Genomic DNA, 25,169 nt, shown 5'->3' with positions numbered 1-25,169 from the left:
TCCAATTCTTTAATAAAGATTGTCACTAACCCCGGAAAGCAAACTGGCCAAATTTCCTCTGAGACTACACCTCATTTCTAAGAGCAAGATTCAAACCCCCAATGATTCTTAGATTTTCAACCCTAGTTTCAGATTTCTCAGTAAGATTATTTTCACTCATAAGCACATTACTCTATACTCTGGAAAACAACTTTAATATTGAAATAGAAATGCATCTAATTTTCCAAAAACTTTTTTAGTCTCATCCCAAGGTATGCACACTACATTTTTTTCACTTATCACAGGATACTATCTTTTTATGGAACAGGTCTGAATTTTTAGGCTGATATTTTTGCTGCATGTACAAACTGAGCACTATATGCTTTGCTGATTATTTAATCCAATCAGGGGTCTCAATTTCATTTATAAATTAGATGGAAAAAGAATATGGTTTTCTGTTTGTGTATCCTTGTTTCTTCTTCTTCCTCTTCTTCTTTTTAAATAGTATAACAGAATTGAGAAAATCTAGGTAATTGAAATATTTGTATATGTTTTTAGTAATTGCTAAAGTAACTAGAATACATAGTGAATGCTTAGTTATACTGTGACTCCATTTGTGACAGGTACACAATTTTCTGAAGGAATTTACCAGAAACCGATGAAAATGATTTGCAGAGGTCAGAAGAATGGTGGCATGAGAGGTCACCTTAGTCTCTCTCTTTAAAGTTTCAGAATGGGAATAGCTATAATTCAACAAAGGATTCCCTGCAAAACACAAATACACCTAAGATATCTGAGCATTGAAACATCTAAAGGTAGCCTTGGCCGGTTGCTCAGTGGTTAGAGCATTGGCCCGCGGACCAGAGAGTCCTGGTTCGATTCCTGCTGAGGGCTCATACCTCAGTTGCAGTTTCTTCCTGGCCCCAGTTGGGGTCATGTGGGTGGCAACCACTCAATGTGTCTCTCTCATGTCGATGTTTCTCTCTCTCTCTTCCTCCTTCTCTCCCTTCCACTCTATCTGAAGATAAATACAAAAATGTCCTCAGGTGAGTATATAAAAAAGAAACATCTAAAGGTAGGCAAATGGGAGTTAACTGGTGAACTGGAAAAGGAAAAGAAGGACTGAGACCAAACGTAGATGTAGCCCTGTAGCCCAAAGCTCACTACAGGACTCAACCTGGAGAGAGGAGGAATCAGGTTGCTGAATGCAGCCACAGTTGTCTTGCAATTGACATTTCAGACAGGGGAAAAAACCATGGAGCCTGGCCACCTCCCCTCACCCTTCCAGAACGGCAGTAGGTTCCAGATGAAGCTGTAGCAGTGAGTGTTGGGCTGCAGAGTACATTATCTGCAAACATAAGAACTGGTAGTACAGAAACCCTTTTTCCCTGAGGGAGAGTCACAACCTGCGACAAATCCCAGGGTCCACTGGAGACACAGAGGAGATGCTGGAGAGGTCTGCCAGTGACCATTACCATGAGACCAAAGCAACATATAAAAGAACCACATTCCTTCAGCTCACCCGACCCCCACACATCTCAGCTGTATTACTGGCTGCCAGTGACAACACTGGGATTTCACAAATTTAGAACCCCATTGCCTACCACATTTCCCAGATGGGGTGGTCTCAGGGGACCCAAACACAGAGGAGACAAACACATTCCCAGGAAACACAAGCCATTTTCCACCACCTTACAGAGATCTAAAAATCCAGAGCAGTGCAAGAGAGCTAAACCACTTGTGTTTTAGTACCAACTGGGAAACAATAGAAAGACTTTTTATTTAACTACCAGTGAAGTGCCACTCATACATAGATGGCCAGACAGAGAAGGAATCCATCAAATACCATGAATAACCAAGATAATGAGACACCTCAGAAAGAAAAAATATCTCCAGAAAGTAAGCTTAAAGACATTGAAATATGTGATTTATATGAAACAGAATTCAGGATTGCAGTTCTGAAAAATCTCAACAAGATGTAAGAAAACACAGATAGGCAGTACCAAACTAGAAACAGAATCCATAAACAAAACAAATACTTTACCAAAGAGACTGAAACTTTTAAATATAATCAAATAGAAATTATAGAGATGAAAATATCAATAGAAGAGATAAAGAATGAACTAGTGAGCAAAGGAAATACAGCTGACCAGAGGGAGGGAATATCTAAGATAGAAATCTGGAAGTGACACAGAGGGAAGAAGAGAAAGACTTGAGCATAAAAAAAAAAAAAAAAAAAAAAAAAGTAAGTAAAGAACTCTAGGAGAGGTATCTGACTCCATCAGAAAGAGCTATATAAGAATAATAAGCTTAGCAGAAGAGAGGGAGAAGGGAACAAAGAGCCTACATAAACAGAGAGTTGATAAGAACTTCCCAAACCTATGGAAAGAGTTAGATTCTCAAATTCAAGAAGCAAAAAGAACACCTAATTACCTCAATCCCAAAAGGCCTCCAAAACACATTGTATTAAACTGTCAAATTTTAATGACAAAGAAAGAATTCTCAAGGAAGCCAGAGAAAAAAGGAAAGTAAACTCTCAAGGAAAGCCCATTAGATTATTATCAAATTTCTCAGCAGAAGCCCTACAAGCTAAAAGAGAGTGGAACCAAATACTGAAACTATTGAAAGAGAGAAATTACCAAACAAGAATAATATATCCATCAAAGTTATCCTCTAGATATGAAGGAAAAATAAAGACTTTTCCAAACACATGAAATCTGAGGGAATTTATCACCAGAAGACTTCCACTGCAGGAAATACTTAAGGGTACAAAGAAAAATGTCACAAAACCATGAGTAAGATCCCCAACAAACTTACAGCATAAACAGGGTAACCTCTGACAACAAAAACATAAAAGGGGTGGGGGTAAAGGTCTGAATTTGCAAAGGGAAATGAAGATTAGATGCATTCAACAGAAATAAAAAGGACTATTGTGTATATGAAACTTTTTTTTTACATAAAGCTAATATTGAGGCCCTGGCCGGTTTGGCTCAGCGGTTAGAGCGTCCGCCTGCGGTCCGGAGAGACCCGGGTTCGGTTCCCGCTAAGGGCACGTACCTCGGTTGCAGTTTGTACCCGGCCCTGGTTGGTTGTGCGGGTGGCAGCTACTCGATGTGTCCCTTTCACATCGATGTTTCCCTCTCTCTCTCTTCCTCTCTCCCCCTCCCACTCTATCTGTACAAAAAATGGAAAAATGTCCTCGGGTGAGGATAAAAAAAAAAAAAAGCTAATATTGAGAACAAAAACCCCAAATCTGAGACACATAAAAAAAAAAAAAAAAAAGGAAACAAAAAAATTGTATGGAATACCAGCAAACAAAAATAACAGACAGAAACACAAAGGAAAATAACCAATGGAGGCACTGAGCTACCAAAAAATAAAGGATAAAATGTCTATAGGAAATCCTCATACATTAATAGTTACCCTAAATGAAAATGGACTTAATTTACCAATAAAAAGGCACCGAGTGGCAGACAGAATCAAAAAAACAAAACCCAACCGTATGCTGCCTTCATGAGACACAGCTCTGCTGGTAAGATAGATATAGACTTAAAGTGAAAAGATGAAAAATGAATCCCCAAGCAAATGGCATCCACAGAAAAGCAGGTATAGCCATATTTATATCTGACAAAATAGAATTCAAAATAACAAAGGTAACAAAAGACAATGATGGACATTTTACAATGAAAGGGGACATTACATCAAGAAGACATATCACTTCTCAATACACATGCATTCAGTCAAGGAGCACGGAAATATATGCAGCAACTACTAACACAAATAAAGGGAGAAACTGACAAAAACACAATGATAGTAGGGGACCTAAATACCCCATTCACAGTTGTAGATAGATTATCCAAATAGGAAATCAATAAAGAAATATCAGTCTTAAATGTCGTATTAAACCAAGTGGACATAACTGACATTTATAAAGTTTATCATACCAGAATATCAGATTATACATTCTGCTCCAGTGCACATGGAACATTCTCAAGGATAGACCATATGTTTGGACACAAAACTAGCCTTAATGAATTTAAGAAGATTGAAATCATACCAAGCATATTCTCCAACCACCATGTTTTGAAATTAGAAATCAACTGCAAAAAGGAAGTTAAAATCCCTACAGATAAGTGCTTATTAAACAATATGATACTAAAAATGACTGGGTCAAAGAATAAATAAAAGGTGAGATCAAAAGATATAAATAAACCAATCAGAGAAAGACAAATACCACATGATCTCACTTATTTGTGGAATATGATAAACAAAACAGACCCAGAGACATAGAAAGGAGTACAGTTCAGATTAACAGACCTCAGAGGAGGGGAGCAAGGGGGTTGGATGAGATAAACCAAAGAATTTATATGCATATATGCATAACCAGCAGACATAGACAACAATGTTGGGGTGGGGGGGGGGATGGGTAGGAGGGTGTCTAGGAGGGGAAAAGGAAAAACATCTGTAACAAAAAAAGTTAATAAAAATTGAGCCCTGGCCAGTTTGGCTCAGCGGTTAGAGCATCAGCCCCCAGACTGGAGAGTCCCGGGTTCAGTTCCCACTAAAGGCATGTACCTCGGTTGCAGTTTGCCCCCGGCCACGGTTGGGGTCGTGTGGGTGGCAACCAGTTGATGTGTCTCTCTCACATTGATGTCTCTCCCCCACCACTCTATCTGAAGATAAATACAAAAATGTCCTCAGGTGAGGATTAAAAAGAGAAAAAGAATTGAAATAAAAAATATATAGAGAGACAAATGAGAATAACAATACAACATAACAAAATCTGGGGGAGGCAATGAAAGCAGTAATAAGAAGAAAGTTTATATGATTACAGATATATCTCAAGAAACAAGAAAAATATCAAGTAAACAACCTAATATTATATCTTTTTTTAAAAAAAAATTTCTTTATTGATCTTCAAGAGAGAGGAAGAGAGATAGAAACATCGATGAGAGAGAACATTGATTGGCTGCCTCCTGCATGCCCCTCACTGGGGATTGGGCCCATAACCTGGGCATGTGCCCTGACCAGAAATCAAACCAGCGACCTCTTGGTGCATGGGTCTATCTATGCTCCATCACTGAGTCACACCAGCTGGGCCTAACATTACATCTTAAAGAACTAGAGAAAGATGAACAAAAGCAGCCCAAAGTCAGCAGAAAAAAGGAAATAATAAAAATTAGAGCAGAGATGAATGAAATAGGGAACAAAATAACTATACAAAAAAATTAATACAACAAAGAGTTGGTTCTTTGAAAATATTAATAAAATGGACAAACCCATGACTAGACTCACTAAAGAAAAAAGAAAAGAATTAAATAAACGAAATCAGAAGTAAAAGAGAAGTTATCACAGATTTTAAAGAAATACAAAGGATCATACTAGAATGCTATGAAAGACTATCTGCCACCAAATTCAATAACCTAGAATAAACAGAAAAGTCCTAGAAATATAAAACCTTCCTAGACTAAATCATGAAGAATTAAAAATCTAAAGACTGACCAACAATGAGGGAATTAAAACAACCATCAAAAACCTCCCCCCAAAGTAAAAGTCCACGGTCAGATGATTTCACTAGTGAATTCTACCAAATATTCATGAATATTTGATACCTATACATCTCAAACTCTTCCAAAATATTAAAGAAGAGGCAATACTTTGTAACACATTATACGAGGTCAACAAAGCCCTGATACAAAAACCTGGCAAGGATAACACACACAACAAAACTACAGACCAATATCTCTGATGAATACACATGCAAAACTTCTAAACAAATGACTAGCAAATCAAATACAATATATTGTAAAATGCAATGTATCACAATCACGTGGGGTTCATTCCAGGGGCACAAGGATGGTTCAACATATAGAACACTATCAATGTAATAGACCACATGAACAAAATAAAGGATAAAAATCATGTGATCTTATCAATAGATGCAGAAAAAGCATTTGATAAGATACAACATCCACTTATGATTAAAACACTCAATAAAATGGGTATAGAAGGAAAGTACCTCAATATAAAAAAGACCATATATGACACACCCTCAGCTAATATCTAATGGTGAAAAACTGAAAGATTTTCCTCTAAGTCAGGAAAGAGACAAGGATGTCTACTCTCACCACTCTTATTCAACATAGTACTGGAAGTCCTAGCCAGAGCAATTAGGCAAGAGAAAGAATAAAAGGCATCCAAACTGGGAATGAAGAAGTAAAAGTGTCACTTTTTGTAGATGACATAATTCTTTATATAGACAACTCTAAAGACTTGATCTTTAAAAAACTCTTAGAAACAATAAACAAATACAGTAAATTTGCAGGATACAAAATCAATGTACAAAAATCCACTGCATTCCTATATACTAATAATAATATTTAAGATAAAAAATGAAAAAAATATTTTGCAATCGCAAAGACTAATTGCAACCAAAAGTATAAAATATGTAGGAATAAACTTAAAGGATGTGAAGGACCTATATACTGAAAACTACAAAGAATTATTAAAAGAGATTGAAAAAGACACAATAAAATGTAAAGATACTCATGTTCATGGATTAGAAGAATCATCATAGTTAAAATGTCCACATTACCCAAAGCAATATATAGATTTAATGTGATCCCGATAAAAATTCCAATGGCATTTGTTTTTGTGGTTGTTAATCCTTGCTGGCCAGGTCCCAGTGGCATTTTCTAAAGAAATAGAACAAAAAAATCATCAGTTTTGTATGGAGCCACAAAAGACCTTGAACAGTAAAAGCAATCCTAAGAAAACAGAACAAAGCTGGAGATATCACACTCCTTGACTTCAAATTATATTACAAAAAGCCACTAATCAAAATAACATAGTATGGGCAGAAAAGAAAACAGACACACAGACCAATGAAACAAAATTGAGAGACCAGAAACAAACCCACATGTATATGGGAAAATAATTTTTGACAAAGGAACCAAAAACATACAATGGAGAAAATAAAGCCTCTTCAATAAATGGTCCTAGGAAAATTAGAAAGCCACATACAAAAGAATGAAATTAGACTGTTTTTTTGTCACCATACACAAAAATTAACTCAAAATGAATCAAAAACCTAAATATAATACCTGAAACAATAAAGTACATATAAGAAAACATAGATACTAACCTATGGATCTTGATCTTATAGAGGATTTTATGAATTTTACTTTAAGGCAAGGGACACAAAAGCAACAATAAATGAATGGGATTATATCAAAATTTCTTCATAGAAAAAAAAATTGTCAGCAGAACAAAATGGCAACCATCTGAATGGGAGAAGATACGTGCAAACAATAGCTCGGCTTCAATAAGGTGTTGATATCCAAAATATATAAAGAACTTATACAATTCAACACCCAAAAACAAATAATCCAATTAACAAATGGACAAAGGACCTGAACAGACATGTCTCCCAAGAAGACATATAAATGTTCAACAGATATAGGGAAAGATATTCAACTTCACTAGCTATTAGAGAAATGCAAATGAAAACTACAATGAGATACCACCTCATGGCTATATTAGAATGGCTATATTAACAATGATAACAAATATAGAGAGATTGTGGAGAAAAGGGAACCCTCATTCACTGTTGGTGAAAATGTAAACTGGAAAACAGTAGGGAGGTTCCTCAAATAATTTCTTTTTTTAATTAAATTAATTAATTTATTTTTGTTACAGATGTTTCTCCTTTCTCCCCCACTGATTCCCCCATCTCCCTCCCTCCCCGCCCTGTCCTCAGCTTTGTTGTCCATGTCTATGTTTACGCATACATGCATGTAAGTTCTGTGGTTTATCTCTCCTCAAATAATTTCGAATAGAGTTACCATATGACCCAGCAGTCCATCTTCTGGGTATCTACCTGCAAATTTTGAAAACATTTATTTGCCAATATATATGCACCCCTATATTCGTTGCAGCATTATTCATGGTGGCCAAGACATGGGAACAACAAAAGTGTCCTTCGATAGAAGATTGGATAAAAAAGATGTGGCACTATGGAGTACTACTCAGCCATAAGAAAAGATGAAATACTGCCATTTGCAACAACACAGATGGACCTTGAGAATACCATGCTAAGCATAAGTCAGACAGCAAAACATATGATTTCAAACATATGTGGGATCTAAAATTAAAAGCAACAAATGAAGAAACAAGAAAAACAAACACATAAAAACTCATAGACACAGATAACAGTATGTTGGTTACTAGAGGGAAGGAAAGTTGGTGGGTAGTAAGGGTAAAGGTGGTCATACACATGGCTCGGAAGACGATTTGACTTTCAGTGGTAGACAAACAATGAAATATGAAGAATATACAGATGATGTATCATAGAATTGTACACTTGAACCATATATATTATTTTTTTCAAATATATATTATTTTTTATTGTTGTCAGTATTACAGATGTTCTTTTTCCCCCATTTGCCACCATCCACCCAACCCTCGCCCCACATTAGGAGTTCCCTACACCATTGCCTGTGTCTATGGGTTATGCATATAGGCATATATGATCTTTGGTTAATATATTCCCATCCCCTCCACCGAACTCCTCACTGAGATCTGTTATTCTGTTCTATGCATCCATGTCTCTGCATCTATTTTATTTGTCAGTTTATTTTGTTCATTTGATTCAACATATAAGTGAGATAATGTAATATTTGCCTTTCTCTAACTGGCTTATTTCTTGCATAATATTCTCCAGGTCCATACATGTTGTGTAAAGGGCATGAGCCCCCCTTTTATTACAGCTGCATAGTATTCCATTGTACAAATGTACTACAGCTTTTTCATCCACTCATCTATTGATGGACACTTGTACTATTTCCAGATCTTAGTTATTGCAAATAACATGGCTATGAACATAGGGGTGCACATATTCTTTCTGACTGGTGTTTCAGGATTCTTAGGATATATTCCTAGAAGTGGTATCACTGGGTCAAATGAAAAAAATGCTGAATGTCACTAATCATCACAGAGATGCAAATTAAAACTATAATGTGGTATCAGCTCACACCTGTCAGAATGGCTCCCATCAATACATCAACAAACAAGTGAAGTCGAGGATGTGGAGAAAAAAGGAAGCCTAGTTCACGCTGGTGGAAATTCAGACTGATGCAGCCACTTCAGAAAACAGTATGTAAGTTCTATAAACAATTTAAAATAAAAACTTATATATTCTTATTAACCAATATCACTTTAATAAATTTAATTAAAAAAAAGATTCACAAAGCATCATGATCTATAGGTAAAACTTGATACTGTTTATAATTTACCTGAGTGTGCATCCAATTACTTTTGCTTTTTCCTTGAAACAATAAAGGCCTCTAGTTGCAAGATGCCCTGGTTACAATGAGGACTTTGTTAGAATTGTGTGGCTGAAAAAAAAGAAAACACTGTTGCAATGACTGGGAAAACAAACTCACAATTCTTATATATTACTGGTATCAATTTATATGTCAATGGCTATATTAATTTAACTTTTTTGTTGTTGTTTCACTGTTCTGATATTTAACAAAAATATCTGGTAGAAAATGAGAGTTTTAAAATAGATTAATTCCTTTAGGTTGCTTTCTCTTAATCAAAATTCCCTAGAAAATAGAACCTTAGGTATGAGTTAAGTGTTGATTATTTATTTGGAAGGTCTGATCCCAATATATTGAGAGTGAGGGACAAAATAAATAAAACAAGAAGGAGGGAACACAGTCAATGTAATAGGTTACCATATTCATCATTTGTTCTCTTTGGTTTTAAATATTTAAAGAAGTAATTTTCTTTTGTATCCTCAAATTATGTTTTTAAGGAAAAACAATAAAATGTTAACTTGAAGATGTTAGTATTTTTGTTAATGATTCTATTACTCTTCAACACAGAAGGTATTTCTAAGTGACCATAAAATTGTAGAAATAGAGAACAGGTGACGCAAAGGGTGTCAGATTTATACCCCGTGCATCTGAGTTCTGAGCAGTTATACCATATAATTGAATTAAGCCTTAGGAAAATAAAATAGTCAGTGTCTACCTTACATGATTATTATGATGCTCACATGAACATTTGGAATTTCTTTGAATATGGATATCATCCAAATATAACTGTGATGTTTTATTAAGAAAAAAGAAAAATATTTTAAAGCCTTATAATCTATCAATGTTTTAAATACACTATTTCATTTAATCCCTTCAAAAATCTTGCAAAATAATTACCAACCTAACAATCATTGCATTGTAATAAACTGCACTTATATATTTTCTAGAGATTTTGTCACAGAAACTAAAATTTTGTACCACAATGTTGTGTCATTTACTACAATTTCCATACCTTTAGTGGCACATATCAAATTCACCTAGTCACTATTGCTGTATTTATTAATGATATTAACTACTTTTTGCAAAAATAAAATAACTTTCAAGTCCTCCCATGGTTTTTACCATTATACTTAGAATCATTTGTTTCATTAGCTCAGAATCTAAAGTGGTTTTAGTGGACAAATATATATTTAAGCTCAGCTAAATGAGCATTTCCAAAAGTAGGAACTAGAATCTTTGAAATAACTATTATTTTTCTGTTCCTTAATAAATACATTTGAATTTATTGTTTTCAATAGACAAGATTATTTACCTTTTGATACTACAGCCTATAGTTAATTTTCTCCTGGTGTGACAAAGTCAGGAAAGTAAGGGGGCAGTATGGGAAGTACTTAATGGTGGCAGTATAGTAAACAAAATGTTACAGTAATCTTTCAAGTTGTAAAGTTCTGTTCTCTTCAACATCAAGTTTACCTTAAAGGAGATAGATAGATATAGATATAGATATATGTCTCAGTACATCAGTATTGGATTATTATATCATATATTTTAAATATATATATAAAATCAGGTGTGAGTGAGAGTGCATGACTGTGTGTGCATGTGCATATATGTGTGCAGTGTGTATTGTTATCTTTTATGAAGTGGAACTGCCATTTCAAATCTTAAAATCCACTGCCAACATTTTTCAAGTTGGTTTTACTTGTTTTTATGACATACTACCCAATGGATTCAGAAAAAAATATTTTCAAGGAGAGAGAAGTATTTCATTTTTGTTAAGCTTAGCAACATAATCTTAGCAATAACTTTTAAGAAGTTAATTCTGTCCTCTATTCATGAGAACTTTTAAAATGGAAAAGGAATTGCTTTCACATTTAAAGGACTATATAAATGACTGAACCTATACCAATGAATTAATGGAGTAAACTTCTAAGGGCTAATTTCTTTCCAATCTTTCTAAATCTTTTTGGAAGGAGTCATCAGAGCAGCATTCTCTTTTAAAGGGGATTAGAAGTTTGGCACAGCATGCAGAGAAAACAGTTTGAACAGGACCTAGTGAGCAGCTACTATGGAATCAAGCTATAAGCCAAGGCTAAGTCACACACTGAGGCCCAATGAGCAATCTCACTCTAGGCATACATACATTGAGTCCAAAGAGAGAGAGAAAAAAATCAGAAATTAGAATAAGGTGCTTAATATTCAAGTTTACATAAAGAGTAAGAGTCTTCATTCAATGCAAAGTATTTGGGGGGAAAAGGAGCAGTCAACCTTGCAAGGTGGTTGTAGGACTGTCAGGAAAAAGGCACTTAGCCTTGATGGATGGACTGCAGTTCTAAACTTCACCAGACACTCAGATAGAAAGCAACTTTAGGCACCAAAGACATGTGGTTAAAAATTGAATTAGTAGAAAACCGATCTCAGTTATTCCTTTGGGCAAAAGTACATGACCTTTTGTATCTTAGATGGATAGTGGTGTTTGTATGGGGATCATAGATAGTGTCCAGAAACCAAAGATCAGTGACCATTTAGATGCATTGACCCTGAGGTAGGCAGGAAACTATTCTTAAACTCTCCTGGCTGGTAGGATAAGGTGATTGTTCAGTGAAACCAGGGAAAGGATCAGCCAATCTTCTGAGTTATTGCACAATAATTTCTTCTGAGTAGGATGAGGCATGGCTAGGAAAGAAATTAACAGCCGGCCTGCTATGGCTCATAAAAATATATCAATTGGCTTGAAGGTTTTCACATAACACTTCAATTATTTTTCAGAATAATTGGACAGGAAGAAAAATATAACAGACTGAAGTTGTTTTAATTTTCCCCCACCTAGAGACTTCACTGTCTGTTAACAGTTGTCTAAGTAAGCACATCCAAACTCTACAGAATTTTTATGAGTTTATTTGAGCCAAAACTGAGGACCATTGTCAGAAACCAACTTCCCAAATATTTCTGAAGAACAATAGTTTTGCTGTTTCTTTTATGCATTTGAGATTCAGGAGAAAATGTAAGGAAGATTACATGAAGGTGAGAGAAAGCAGGGATTGGATTACAGGATAGTTAATATTATGTGCTCTCTCTTTTTTTTTTTTATCCTCACCCGAGGACATTTTTGCAATTTTTGTACAGATAGAGTGGGAGGGAGAGAGAGAGAGAGAAACATCGACGTGAAAGGGACACATCGAGTGGCTGCCACCCACACGACCGACCAGGGCCGGGGACAAACTGCAACCGAAGTACGTGCCCTTAGCGGGAACCGAACCCGGGTCTCTCCAGACCACAGGCCAATGCTCTAACCGCTGAGCCAAACCGGCCAGGGCTATTATGTGCTCTCTTGAGGATGGTTATGCTTATTTCAAAATGTGTTGATCCTAGGTGCACAAAAACGATAGACAGAGCTTGCTGAAGGCAAAGACAACCTTTTCTAAAAAAGTTATATGCCTGGGGCATGCCAAACCACCATAACCTGCCTATTATGATCAAATCACCCTGTGAGGTTACTTTTTCCATGGAACACAAAAAACCTTATAGATGAACCCAGATAATAAAAGTGGCATTCTCAACAACTTTTTAAAGAATATATTATAAAAAGAATGTTATAGCTTAATCTAAAAACATTTGTTGTATAATTCTATTGACAGTATAACAAAGGACAAAATATAATCAATATTCTACAAAGATAAATATGTTCAAACTTACATGTTACACACAATAAACTGCGAAATAACATTTCAACATCATTTTGTCTAGTGGATTCCAAACTTGAATATTTCTGAGAATCAATTAGGGATGTTTTTATTTATTTAAAAAAAAAATGTGTTGGTTTTTTTAGAGAGAGAGAGGAAGGAAGAGAGATATAGACACATTGATGTGAGAGCGATATATCTCTCCGCTACCTCCTGCACACCCCCTGCTGGGGATCAAGCCCACAACCTGGGCATGTGCACTGACTGGGAAACAAACAGGAACACAAACAGGGACACAAACGGGGACCTCCCAGTCCATGGATGATGCTCAATCCACTGAGCCACACCGCTAAGCAATTAGGGATGTTTTTAAAATTCAGAGATACCAGAGAGTCATCTCACAGAGATTATGATTCATTAAGTTTATGTTGGGATCCATAATTCCATATTTATGTTAAGTTGTTTGATGACTAAGTTTTAGAATCACAGATATAGTTCACTTAGAGGGCTATTTTAACATAAGTAAAATTAGTCATGGAAAAATGTAAATAGAAACATCACTGAAAGCTATTAGAACTTGTTAGCTACTAGGTTCAGTATTAATAAGTATCTGTGTTTTTATTCAACAGAGAATCTGTTTTCATTTTTGACCTGAAAAACAAGAGATGCTTTCTGAAAACGTGCCAAAATTTCAAGTTAGACCAGAACTCATTTTTCCCTTGAGCATATTGATTAGAGGTGATCCTCACTTCTTTATTCAGCTAAGTTATAGTTCTCTTCTTAAAAATTGAATAAAATTATATAAGAAGAGTCATTGTAAAACATAGACAAGAAATAAAGCCAGCATAGAATATTTATCACATAATATATAAAATAAGATTCATAAACAAGCTATTTTCCAGAATATCAAACCATTTATAAATTCAAATTACTATTTTTAGATCTACATCCTCAAAAAATAAGTTGTATGAGTTCAAAGAATTCTTAATAGGTTTCCACATTTTTGGCTAATTTGCTTGTTGAAAATGAAAATAATGTAATAGACATCTTTAGTTGTTGTTCAGATCAAGAAATTTATACTGCCTGGCAAATATTCTTTAAATCTCCAATTGGAGGATAAGAATGAATAAAAGTGTAGTAAGGCAAAAAGAATTTAGACTACACCTCAATAATAAATGAGCACGTATTTTCTCTTTTTTTGAAGGGTGTCAATGGAAAGAATTTCTTATCAAGAATAGGCAAATTTCCTCTTTCTTACTTAGAAATAGATGCTCTGACAGTTAGTAATGAAAAGAAAATGGTAGCCAGAACATAATTTTTGACTATGTTATTAGAAACAATGGGATTATTGAAGAATGCTAAATCATCTTTAAAAGAGAATAATAGACTCCAGTACCAAGTGTCAAGTTACCAAAGTCTTATGTAGCAATATGGTTGAAAGGTAAATTCTCATGAGTCAAACAGGTTAAATTTGCTAAAATATTTTTATCAAAATAATTCAAATAGTCTATTTAAACAAAAGTTAATGGGGTAAAATTGGTTGATAACATTATATAAGTTTTAGCTGAACAGTTTTATAATATATCACCTGTATGTTCCACTGTATGCTCACCACCCAAAGTCAAATATCCTGTCACCATGTGTGACTCCCTTCACCTTCTCTATCCTCCTCCCCCCTCCCCTTCCCTCTGGTAACCACCTTATCATTGCCTGTGTTTGTGAGTTTGTTTATTTGCTTTGTTTGTTTATTCATTGCTTTTTATTCCATATTGCACATATGAGAAAGTATATGATTCTTGTCCTTTCCCATCTGACTTATTTCATTTAGCATGATACTCAAGATCTATCCATGTTGTAACAAATGGCAATATTTCATCTTTTTATCTTTTTTATGGCTGAGTAATATTCCATTATATACATACCACATAGCAAAAAAACCAACAACACAGAAAACAAACAAACAAACAAAAAACCATCAACAATCCAAGTAGGTAACTAACTGAATGGGAGAAGATATTTGAAAATACCTCTGATACGGGGTTAATACCCAAAACACAGAAAGAACTCATATGTCTCAACAATAACAATAAAAAGAACATTAAAATTTTTTTCAATTAAAAAATGGGTAGGGGACTTGAACAGATACTTTTCCCAAGAAGATATACAGAAGGCTAATAGATATAAGAAAAGATGTTTAAGTTCACTAGCTACAAGGGAAATGCAAATCAAAACCACAATGAGATACCACCTCACACCTGTTAGAATCACTATTATCAATAAGACAAGAGAGGATGTAGAGAAAAGGTAACACTTGTACACTGCTGATAGGAATGCAAATTGGTGCAGCCTCTTTGGAAAACAGGAGGTTCCTCAAAAAATAAAAAAATAGAGCTACCATTAGATTCAGCAATCACTCTTCTGGGTGTCTTCCTGAAAATTTTGAAAACATTTATTTATAAAAATATATGTACCCTTATGTTTATTGCAGCATTATTCAAAATAACCAAAACATAGGAACAATTTAAATGTCCTTCAACTGATGACTGTATTTAAAAATGTGGTACATTAAGTTACCTTTTAGAATGAAATTTTCAAAGTAGTAAAACAGTAAAAAGTGTTTCCTCTTCCCACAGCCTACCCATATGTTCTAAGTCTTTTTCTTAACAAGAATGAGAACTGCCCTGGCCGGTTTGGCTCAGCGGTTAGAGCGTCGGCCTGCGGTCCTGAGAGACCCGGATTCGGTTCCCGCTAAGGGCACGTACCTCGGTTGCAGTTTGTCCCCGGCCCTGGTTGGGTCGTGTGGATGGAAACCACTCGACGTGTCCCTTTCACGTCGATGTTGCTCTCTCTCTCTCTCTCCCTCCCACACTCTATCTGAACAAAAAATAGAAAAAAAAATGTCCTCGGGTGAGGATAAGAAAAAAAACAAGAATGAGAACTAAGCTTTCTTATGTATCTTTCTGAAATTTTACATAATTATACAAGTAAATATATATTTTTCACCTAAATAGTGTATTTTGGTAAAACTTGTTTTTCCCACACAATAATTTATGTCAAATACTTTCCATATCATAATGTATATTTTTAATTTGAAATTAAAAACAAAATACTGTATACTATGTTGTTGTATGGATATTTATGATTTATTTAACCAGGTCCTTATTGCACATTCCTTGCTGTTCATCTTTTGCTGCCATTATGGAATACAATGAAACAATCTCATGCACACGTTTCCACATGTGCTCATTTTAACATTTGAATAAATTCCCAGGCATGGAATTGCTGTATTAAAGAGGATGTGCAATTTTAATTTTGATAGAAGTTGCAAATCCACTCCAATGAAGTAGTACCAGTTTCTAATCCCACTAAGAATGTTTGAAAATGCCTGTTTCCCCATAGGATGGCCAAATTATTTTCATCCTCTGGAACTATGGACAGACTTGAGGTCATGCTTCAAGGATTTTTAGCCACAAGTTGATATGACATTTTATGGAAAAATCATCTCATAAAAGCAACTATTATAATGAATACCTATTGGAATGAGGCCAATCAAAATTATGGAGCACAAGAAAAACTTCTGATAAGCAAGAAATAATAAATAGTAATTTTTGTATAGAAACCATCACTAAAGATTTAAGACATGCAAAATAGCACTGATTTTTAAAAAGTAATCCTTGTGTGACATAATCATTTTATGGTTTTATTTTAGATAATACAAACTATTTTAGTGAATTACCGATGTGCATATAAACTTTGTTACCCAACTCTCTCTCCTTCCATAATCTTTAAAACCCTTATGTGTGAGCTCTTGTACTTTTCATATTTTTGAAGGGGTGAACAGATAAAAATAAAGACAGCCCTGGATGGTTTTGCTCAGTGGTTAGAGAACTGGCCCATCAACCAAAGGGTCATGGGTTCAATTCTGGTCCATGTACCTCAGCTGAGGTTTGATTCCTGGCCCCAGGGCCATGTAGGAGACAGTCAATCACTGTGTCTCTCTCACATCTGTTCCTCTCCCCTCTGCCTCCCACTCATTCTATCTGAAAATCAATGAATAAACATCATCAGGTGAGGATTTAAAAAGATGAGGGCATATTTTATTGTGAAAAACTCTGAAAATTACATCAGTTAACATAATTTGTTTTGTGTGTTCTCAATGCAAATGAAGGGATTTGTATCGGCTTTAAATTATACCCTTGGCAACACATGTAAAGTCTAGAGTGCTGAGTATGTGTATTCTTCTGCAGGAGAGAGAAAGAGGAAAAGGGAAGGATGGAGAAAGGGGGGAGAGAGAGAGAGAATGAGAATGGCTGCGAAAACCTATGAATTGTAATTCCACGTATTTATTGATATAAAATATGAATGGTTGCATTAATATATTTTAAAAACTATTCTATACCTCAATTTTATGTATATAAATTAAAATAAATGATTTATTAAAATGCATTATATCATATTTAAAAGTTTGCCTTAATTTGTGGTAAATTAATCCTATTTGCATTATTTTATAAAGTGAAACAAACATCTCTCTAAAATGTTATTGAAGAGATTCTAAAATGGCAGTGGAGTGAATGGAAGCTACACAGACCATCTCCAAGGACCAAACGAAATTACAACTAAAATAAAAACAAATAATCGGGAAAACCAACAGAAAAGCTTCTTGTGAGGACCATATAACCAGGGACATTGAATCAATCCTGGTAGGATTGTGGAGGTGCAAGAAGGGGGCTGGAAACCCATGGACAGCAGCAGTCTTAGCTGTGAGCAGTGCCCTCAGGGTTAAAATTTCAAGCCTGCTCCACAGCATAGAGGGCCAGAACAGAGTGCTAAAATAGCCACAGCCATTCATCGTGGGCTCTGGCAGAGGGAGGGCAGACAGGACTGAAACTGTGTGTGGACACTCAGGATTTGGAGGGTGCTCAGAGCTTTTGCTGAGTTGCGGCCACACAGGACGGTGGCCATCTTACTCCTTCCCAGGGCTTTGGGAAGAGTCTGTGGTCTCTCCCTCAGAGAATTAACCCCACCCAGGTGGGCCATTGAGGCTCATTAACCACCAACATCTACCCCACCCTCAGGAAATCCTCTTATGCTGAATACCTGAGGGATTTTTTCATTCAACTGAGAACACAAGGCTCCTCAAGTAACTGCTACTAATAGGCTCCAGGCAAAAATCTAGAAGATAACTGAACTGTTCCTGGGCTTGCAAATCTACCCAGGAAAGTAAGACTTGACAGTGGTGTTTAATGTGAGTCCTCCAACGCTCATCCAAAACCAGTAGAGCAGTGGTTCTCAACCTTCCTAATGCCATGACCCTTTAATACAGTTCCTCATGTTTTGGTGACACCCAACCATAAAACTATTTTTGTTGCTACTTCATAACTGTAATTTTGCTACTGTTATAAATTGCCATCAGAAATATGTGTTTTCGGATGGTCTTAGGTGATGCTTGTGAAAGGGTTGTTCAACCTCCAAAAGGGGTTGCAACCCACAGGTTGAGAACTACTGCAGTAGAGGGAGCCACAAACAGCAGAACACCAACAGCCATAGAGAAAATGTGGCAGGCTCCAAAACCCACTAAGATAGCCAAAATGGTGAAACAAAGAAACAAATCCCAAATGAAAGGAAAAGAGACGTCTACCAAAGATGAGATAAATGAAATGTAGTTAAGCAAGTTATCAGAGGTAGAATTCAGAGCCATGACCTTGAGGAAGCTCAATAGCATGGTTAAGGACATCAACACCATTAGTAAAGACATAGAAACATGGAAAATCAACCAATTGGAAATGAAAAACCACCAAGAAAAAATGAAGAATGACATAGCAGAAATAAAGAACACATTGGAAGGACTAACCAGCAGAGTAGAGGAAGCTGAGGACCGGATCAGTAAATTAGAAGACAGGGTAGAAAAAAATGAACTAATGAAAAAACCAAAATGAAAAAACGGTGAAAAAACAGGAAGACAGCTTAAGAAAACTGTGGGACAACTGGAAACATAATAACATTTACATCATAGGAGTCCCCGAAGAGGAAGAAAATGAGCAAGGGTTAGAGAATATATTTGAAGAAATAGTGACAGAAAACTTTGCTAACTTGATGAAGGAAGAAGGCATTCAAGTTCAAGAAGCACAGACAGCCCCAAGTAAGAAGAACCCAAACAGGCCCACACCAAGACACACAGTAATTAAAATGCCAAAAATTAAAGACAAAGAATCTTAAAGGCAGCAAGAGATAAGCACAGGTTACTTACAAAGGAAACCCCATTAGGCTCTCAGCTGACTTCTCAACAGAAAGACTACAGGCCAGAAGGGAGTGGCATGAGGTAATCAAGGTCATGAAAAACAAGGATCTGAATCCAAGACTACTCTATTCAGCAAGGCTATCATTCAAAATAGAAGGTCAAATAAAGAGCTTCCCAAACAAAAAAAGGCTAAGGGAATACATTAGCATCAAACCAGCATTGCAAGAAATGTTAAAAGGACTACTGCAATTAGCAGGAGAAATAGGAAGAAAAATATAACCACACTAAACAAAAATGGCAATAAATAAGTACATATCAATAACCAACCTTAAATGTAAATAGATTGAATGCTCTGTCAAAAAGACACAGAGTAGCTGACTGGATAAGAAAGCATGACTCATATATATGTTGTTTACAAGAGACCCACCTCACAACTTAAAACTCACATAGGTTGAAAATAAAGGGATGGAAAAAATCTTGCAAGAAAATGGAAAGGAAAAAAAAAGCTGGGGTAGCAATACTCATATCTGATAAAATGGATTTCAAAATGAAGGCCATAACTAGAGACAAAGAAGGTCACTACATATTATTTAATGGACCTATCTAACATGAAGATGTAACCTTGATAAACATATATGAACCCATTAGAGAAGCACCAAAATATAATAAAAATCTTCTGGAGGACTTCAAAGGAGAAATCAACAGCAATACAATCATAGCAGGGGACTTCAACACCCCGCTGACATCACTGGATAAATCATCTAGACAAAAAACTTAACAAGAAAAGAGAGACTCTAAATGAAGCAGTAGACCAAATGAATTTAATAGATATCTAAGGAGAATTTCACTCCAAAATTACAGAATTCACATTGTTCTCAAGTGCACATGGGACATTATCAAAGAGAGACCACATGTTAGGACACAAACTAAGTCTTTACAAGTTCAAAAAGATTAAAATCATATCAAGCATCTTCTCAGATCACAATGGCAAAAACTAGAAATCAATTGCAACAAGAACATGCAAAGACATTTGAACACATGGAAGCTAAATAGCATGTTATTAAACAATGAATGGGTTACCAAGGAGATCAAGAAAGAAATTAAAAATTTCCTGGAAACCAATAAAAATAAACACACAACAACACAGCAAAACCAGTTCTGAGAGGGAAGTTCATAGCACTACAGGCCTACCTCACGAAACAAGAATAATTTCTAATAGACAATCTAACCTCACAACTTACAGAACTAGAAAGCAAACAAAAGGAAAACCCCAGAGAATGTAGAAGAAAGAAAACAGTAAAGACCAGAACAGAAATAAATGACATAGAGACCAAAAGAAAAAAACAAAACAAACAAACAAACAAAAAAACAAAAAAACAACTATTCAAAGGATCAATGAAACAAAAAGCTGGTTTTTCAAAAAGAAAAACAAGATTGATCAAACCTTAGCTAGACTCACCAAGAAACAAAGAGAGAGAACCCAAATATACAAAATCAGAAAACAAAGAGGAGAATTAACGACTGACACCACAGATATACAAAAGACCATTAACAAATACTATGAACAATTATATGGCAACAAATTTGACAATCTAAGTAAAATGGACACATTTCTAGAAACACATAGTCTACCAAAACTGGACCAGGAAGAGATAGAAAACTTGAACAGACCAATAACTACTAAGGAAATTGAAGATGTAATCAAGACTCTCCCAGCACACAAAAGCCCAAGCCCAGATGGCTTCATGGGGGAGTTTTACCAAACATTCAAAGAAAAATTAACACCCATTCTCCTCAAACTATTTCAAAAAATTCAAGGAGGAACACTTTCAAATTCATTTTATGAGGCCAGCATAATTCTAATTCAGAAACCAGAAAAAACACTACAAGGAAAGAAAACTACAGGCCAATATCCCTGACGAACATGGATGCCAAAATCTTCAACAAAATACTAGCAAATTGAATCCAGCAATACATCAAAAAAACTATTCACCACAACCAAGTGGGATTTATCCCAGGGATGCAAGGCTGGTCAATATTCACAAATCAATAAATGTGATACACCAAATAAACAAAATAAAAGATAAAAACCACATGATCGTATCAAGAGATGCTGAAAAAGCATTCAACTAAATCCATCATCCATTTCTGATAAAAACGCTCAGCAATCTGGGAATAGAGGGATCATATCTAGACATAATAAAGGCCATATATGAAAGACCAACTGCCAACATCATACTCAATGGGCAAAAAGTAAAAGCATTTTCCTGAAAAACAGAAACAAGACAGGGAGGCACGCTTTTGCCATTCTTATTTAACACAGTGCTGGAAGTCTTAGCCGCAGTACTCAGACATGAAGAAAAAATAAAAGGGATCCAAATTTTAAAGGAGGAAGTGAAATTGTCATTATTCGCAGATGACATGATATTATCCATCAAAAATTTACTAGACTTAATAAATGAATTTGGCAAAGTAGCAGGATGCAAAATTAACATCAAGAAATCAACAGCATTCTTATACACCAATGATGAACTCAAAGAAAGAGAAAGTAAAAAAAAAATCCCATTTACCATCACAGCAAAAAAATTAAGATACCTAGGAATAAATTTAACCAAAGAAATAAAGGACCTATTCACAGAAAACTACAGGTCATTGTAAAAAGAAATAGAGGAAGATACAAAAAAGTGAAAGCACATATCTTGTTCATGGATTGGAAAAATTAACATCATTAAAATGTTCATATTGCAATCTATAGATTCAATGCAATCCCCATCAAAAGACCAATGACATAGTTCACAGAACTAGAACAAATACTTCAAAAGTTCACATGGAACCAAAAAAAAAAAGACCCCTGATAGCCAGAGCAATCTTGAAAAAGAAGAACAAAGTTGAAGGGATCACATTACCAGATTTCAGGTTATACTACAACGCCACTGTAATCAAAACAGGTTGGTACTGGCACAAGAACATGCAGATAGATCAATGGAACAGAATAGAGAACCCAGAAATGGACCGAAGACAATATGCTCAATTAATATTTGACAAAGGGGGCAAGAGCATACAGTAGAGTAAAGACAGCCTCTTTCATAAATGGTGTTGGGAAACCTGAACAACTACATACAAAAAAGTGAAACTAGACCATCAACTTACACCCTACACAAGAATAAACTCAAAATGGATAAAAGAGTTAAATGTGACTCATGGAGTTCCAAACAAGATGAACCCCAAGAGGCCCACACCAAGACACATCATCATCAAAATGCAAAAGGTTCAAGACAAAGAGAGAATCCTAAAAGCAGCAAGAGAAAGGCAGCTAGTTACCTACAAGGGAGTTCCCATTAGGCTGTCAGCTGATTTCTCAAAAGAAACTTTGCAGGCCAGAAGGGAGTGGCAAGAAATATTCAGAGTGATGAAAACCAAGAACCTACAACCAAAATTACTCTATCCTGCAAAGCTGTCATTTACAATCGATGGACATATAAAAACTTTCCCAGACAAGAAAAAGTTAAAGGAGTTCATCACTACCAAACCGTTATTATATGAAATGATGAAGGGTCTTTTTAAAGAAAAAGATAAAATGTATGAACAAACAAAATGGCAATGAATACATATCTATCAACAATGGAATCTACAAACAAAATGAACAGGAAGAACAGAAACATTCTCATAGATACAGAGAACATTTTGTTGGTTGCCAGTTGGGAAAGGGGTTGGGGGAATGGATGAAAAAGGTGAAGGGATTAAGAAGCACAAATTCATTGCTAGACTGACAAACCTCAAAGGGAAAGGGGTTGGGGGGGTGGGAAGAAATAAACCAAAGAACTTATATGCATAACCAATGGACACGGACAATAGTTTGGGAAAAGGTGGGAGGGGGGCGGGAGTGGGGAGGAGGGGGTCAATGGGGGAAAAATGTGGAACATCTGTAATGCATTTTACATCCAACAATAAAGATGTGGAAAAAAAATAAATAAATAAATAAAAAAAAAAAAAAAGACAAAAAAAAAAAAAAAAAAAAAAAAAAAAAAAAAATAAATGTGACTCATGAATCAATAAAAATCCTAGAAGAAAATGTAGGCAACAAAATTTCACACATCACACCAAGCAGAATTTTCACTGATACATCACCTAAGGCAAGAGAAACAAAGGAAAAAATGAACACATGGGACTACAGCAAACTCAAAAGCTTCTGCACAGAAAAAGACACAATCATCAAATGGAAAGGGATCCCACTGTATGGGAGAGCATAATTGCCAATGATACATCAAATAAGGGGTTAATTTTCAAAATATATAGAGTGCTCATACAACTCAACAAAAGGAAGACAAAGAACACAATTAAAAATGGGCAGAGGAAATAAATAGACGCCTCTCCAAACAGTACATACAAATGGCTAAGAGACAATATGAAGAAATGCTCAACATCACTAATCATCATAGAGATGCAAATTAAAACAACAAAGAGGTATCACCTCATACCTGTCAGAATGGCCACTATTGAGAAATCATCAAACAAGTGTTGGCAAGAGTATGAAGAAAAGAGGACTCTAGTACACTGCTGGTGGAAATGCAGACTGGTGCAGCCAGTGTTGAAAACAATATGGTGTTACCTCCAAAAATTAAAAATTGAACTTCCATTTGACCCAGTGAGCCCACTTCTAGGAATATACCCTAAGAATCCTGAAACACCAATCTGAAAGAATATATGTATCTCCATGTTCATAGCAGCACTATTTATAATAGCTAAGATCTGGAAACAGCCCAAGTGTACATCAGTAGACAAATGGATAAAAATGCAGTGGTATATATACACAGTGGAATACTATGCACTCTCTTATCCTTTGAGGCAACATGGAGGGACCTGGAGAGTATTATCCTAAGTGAAACAAGCCAACCAGAGAAAAACAAATATCATATGATCTCACTTATTTGTGGAATATAATGAACATAACTGTCTGAGGAACAGGATAGACCCAGAGACATAGAAATAGGGTACAGACTGACAACCCTCAGAAGAGGAGATGGGGGGGAGGGAAGAGATAAACCACAGAATTTATATTCATGTGTGCATAACCAATGGACATGGACAATGAAGCTGGAGACGCGGTGGCGGCGGGGGATGGAGAGGAGGGTGCCAATGGGGAAAAAAGGAGAAACACCTTTAACAAAAATACATTAATAAAAAAATGTTATTGAATACATAATAGTTAGTTTTCATTAATTATTCATACTCCTAAAACTTGTAATGATAGCTACATTTAAAACAGTATGTTTTGTAATATATTAGAAAAAATATACTATAAGATGATTCTGAATCACTAAAATCTAAATAACCTTACTTTTATAAATCAGTCTCTAAATCTTTTCTATCCCGGGAAAGGCTTGCTACTTTATTAATAGCCTAATACCTGAGAATGATGTAGAAATTATTTTGGAAATTTCCCTTTTCTAGCTGCCTGATGAGCTGTTAAGACTATTTTTCTGCAATTGATGTTATATTCAGTACTTGAAGAAGTCATTGAAATGTTAGTTTCTAGTTATATATTACTATGGTGGTGCTTTCATTTTTATCTGCATTTTATTGGATATATTAAATGTCTATGGTAGTTCTAGTTCAGTTACTGAAGAATGATCATGTTTCTCATAATATCTTTTATGGTTTTTAAAATCCTACAAATGATAATTCTTGCTTGTCCTTTCATATAGCTGAAACAGTTAAATGGAATAACTGTAACAAGAAGAAATATTTATAATGAATTCCTTTCAAAAGCCTCATTTTTCTTTCACTGATGTCAGATAATAGAAATAAAATGTAAAATTAAAAGTTCAAAGTTTTACATTTTAAGAACTTGGATCATCATACTGAAAAGACCATTAATAATCCCCATAATTACACAATATAAATATGCAGTGAGATAAAGCATGTGACTTTAAGGCTTGACCCTGT

The 25,169-nt window shown here is 35.3% G+C and overlaps 2 pseudogenes; one reads left to right on the top strand and one right to left on the bottom strand.

Annotated features, from left to right (window-relative positions):
- The window catches only part of LOC118642025, a 125,027-nt pseudogene extending 123,576 nt beyond the window's left edge, over positions 1-1,451 (bottom strand).
- Positions 1,452-1,826: 375 nt separating this feature from the next.
- Positions 1,827-25,169, top strand: part of LOC118642024 — a 75,021-nt pseudogene continuing 51,678 nt past the window's right edge.

The sequence above is a fragment of the Molossus molossus genome, unplaced genomic scaffold (genome assembly GCF_014108415.1).
Source record: "Molossus molossus isolate mMolMol1 unplaced genomic scaffold, mMolMol1.p scaffold_m16_p_3, whole genome shotgun sequence".
In the NCBI taxonomy this organism is placed as follows: domain Eukaryota; kingdom Metazoa; phylum Chordata; class Mammalia; order Chiroptera; family Molossidae; genus Molossus; species Molossus molossus.
Note: the sequence above shows the minus strand (reverse complement) of the source record. Positions and strands in the feature narration are given on the sequence as shown.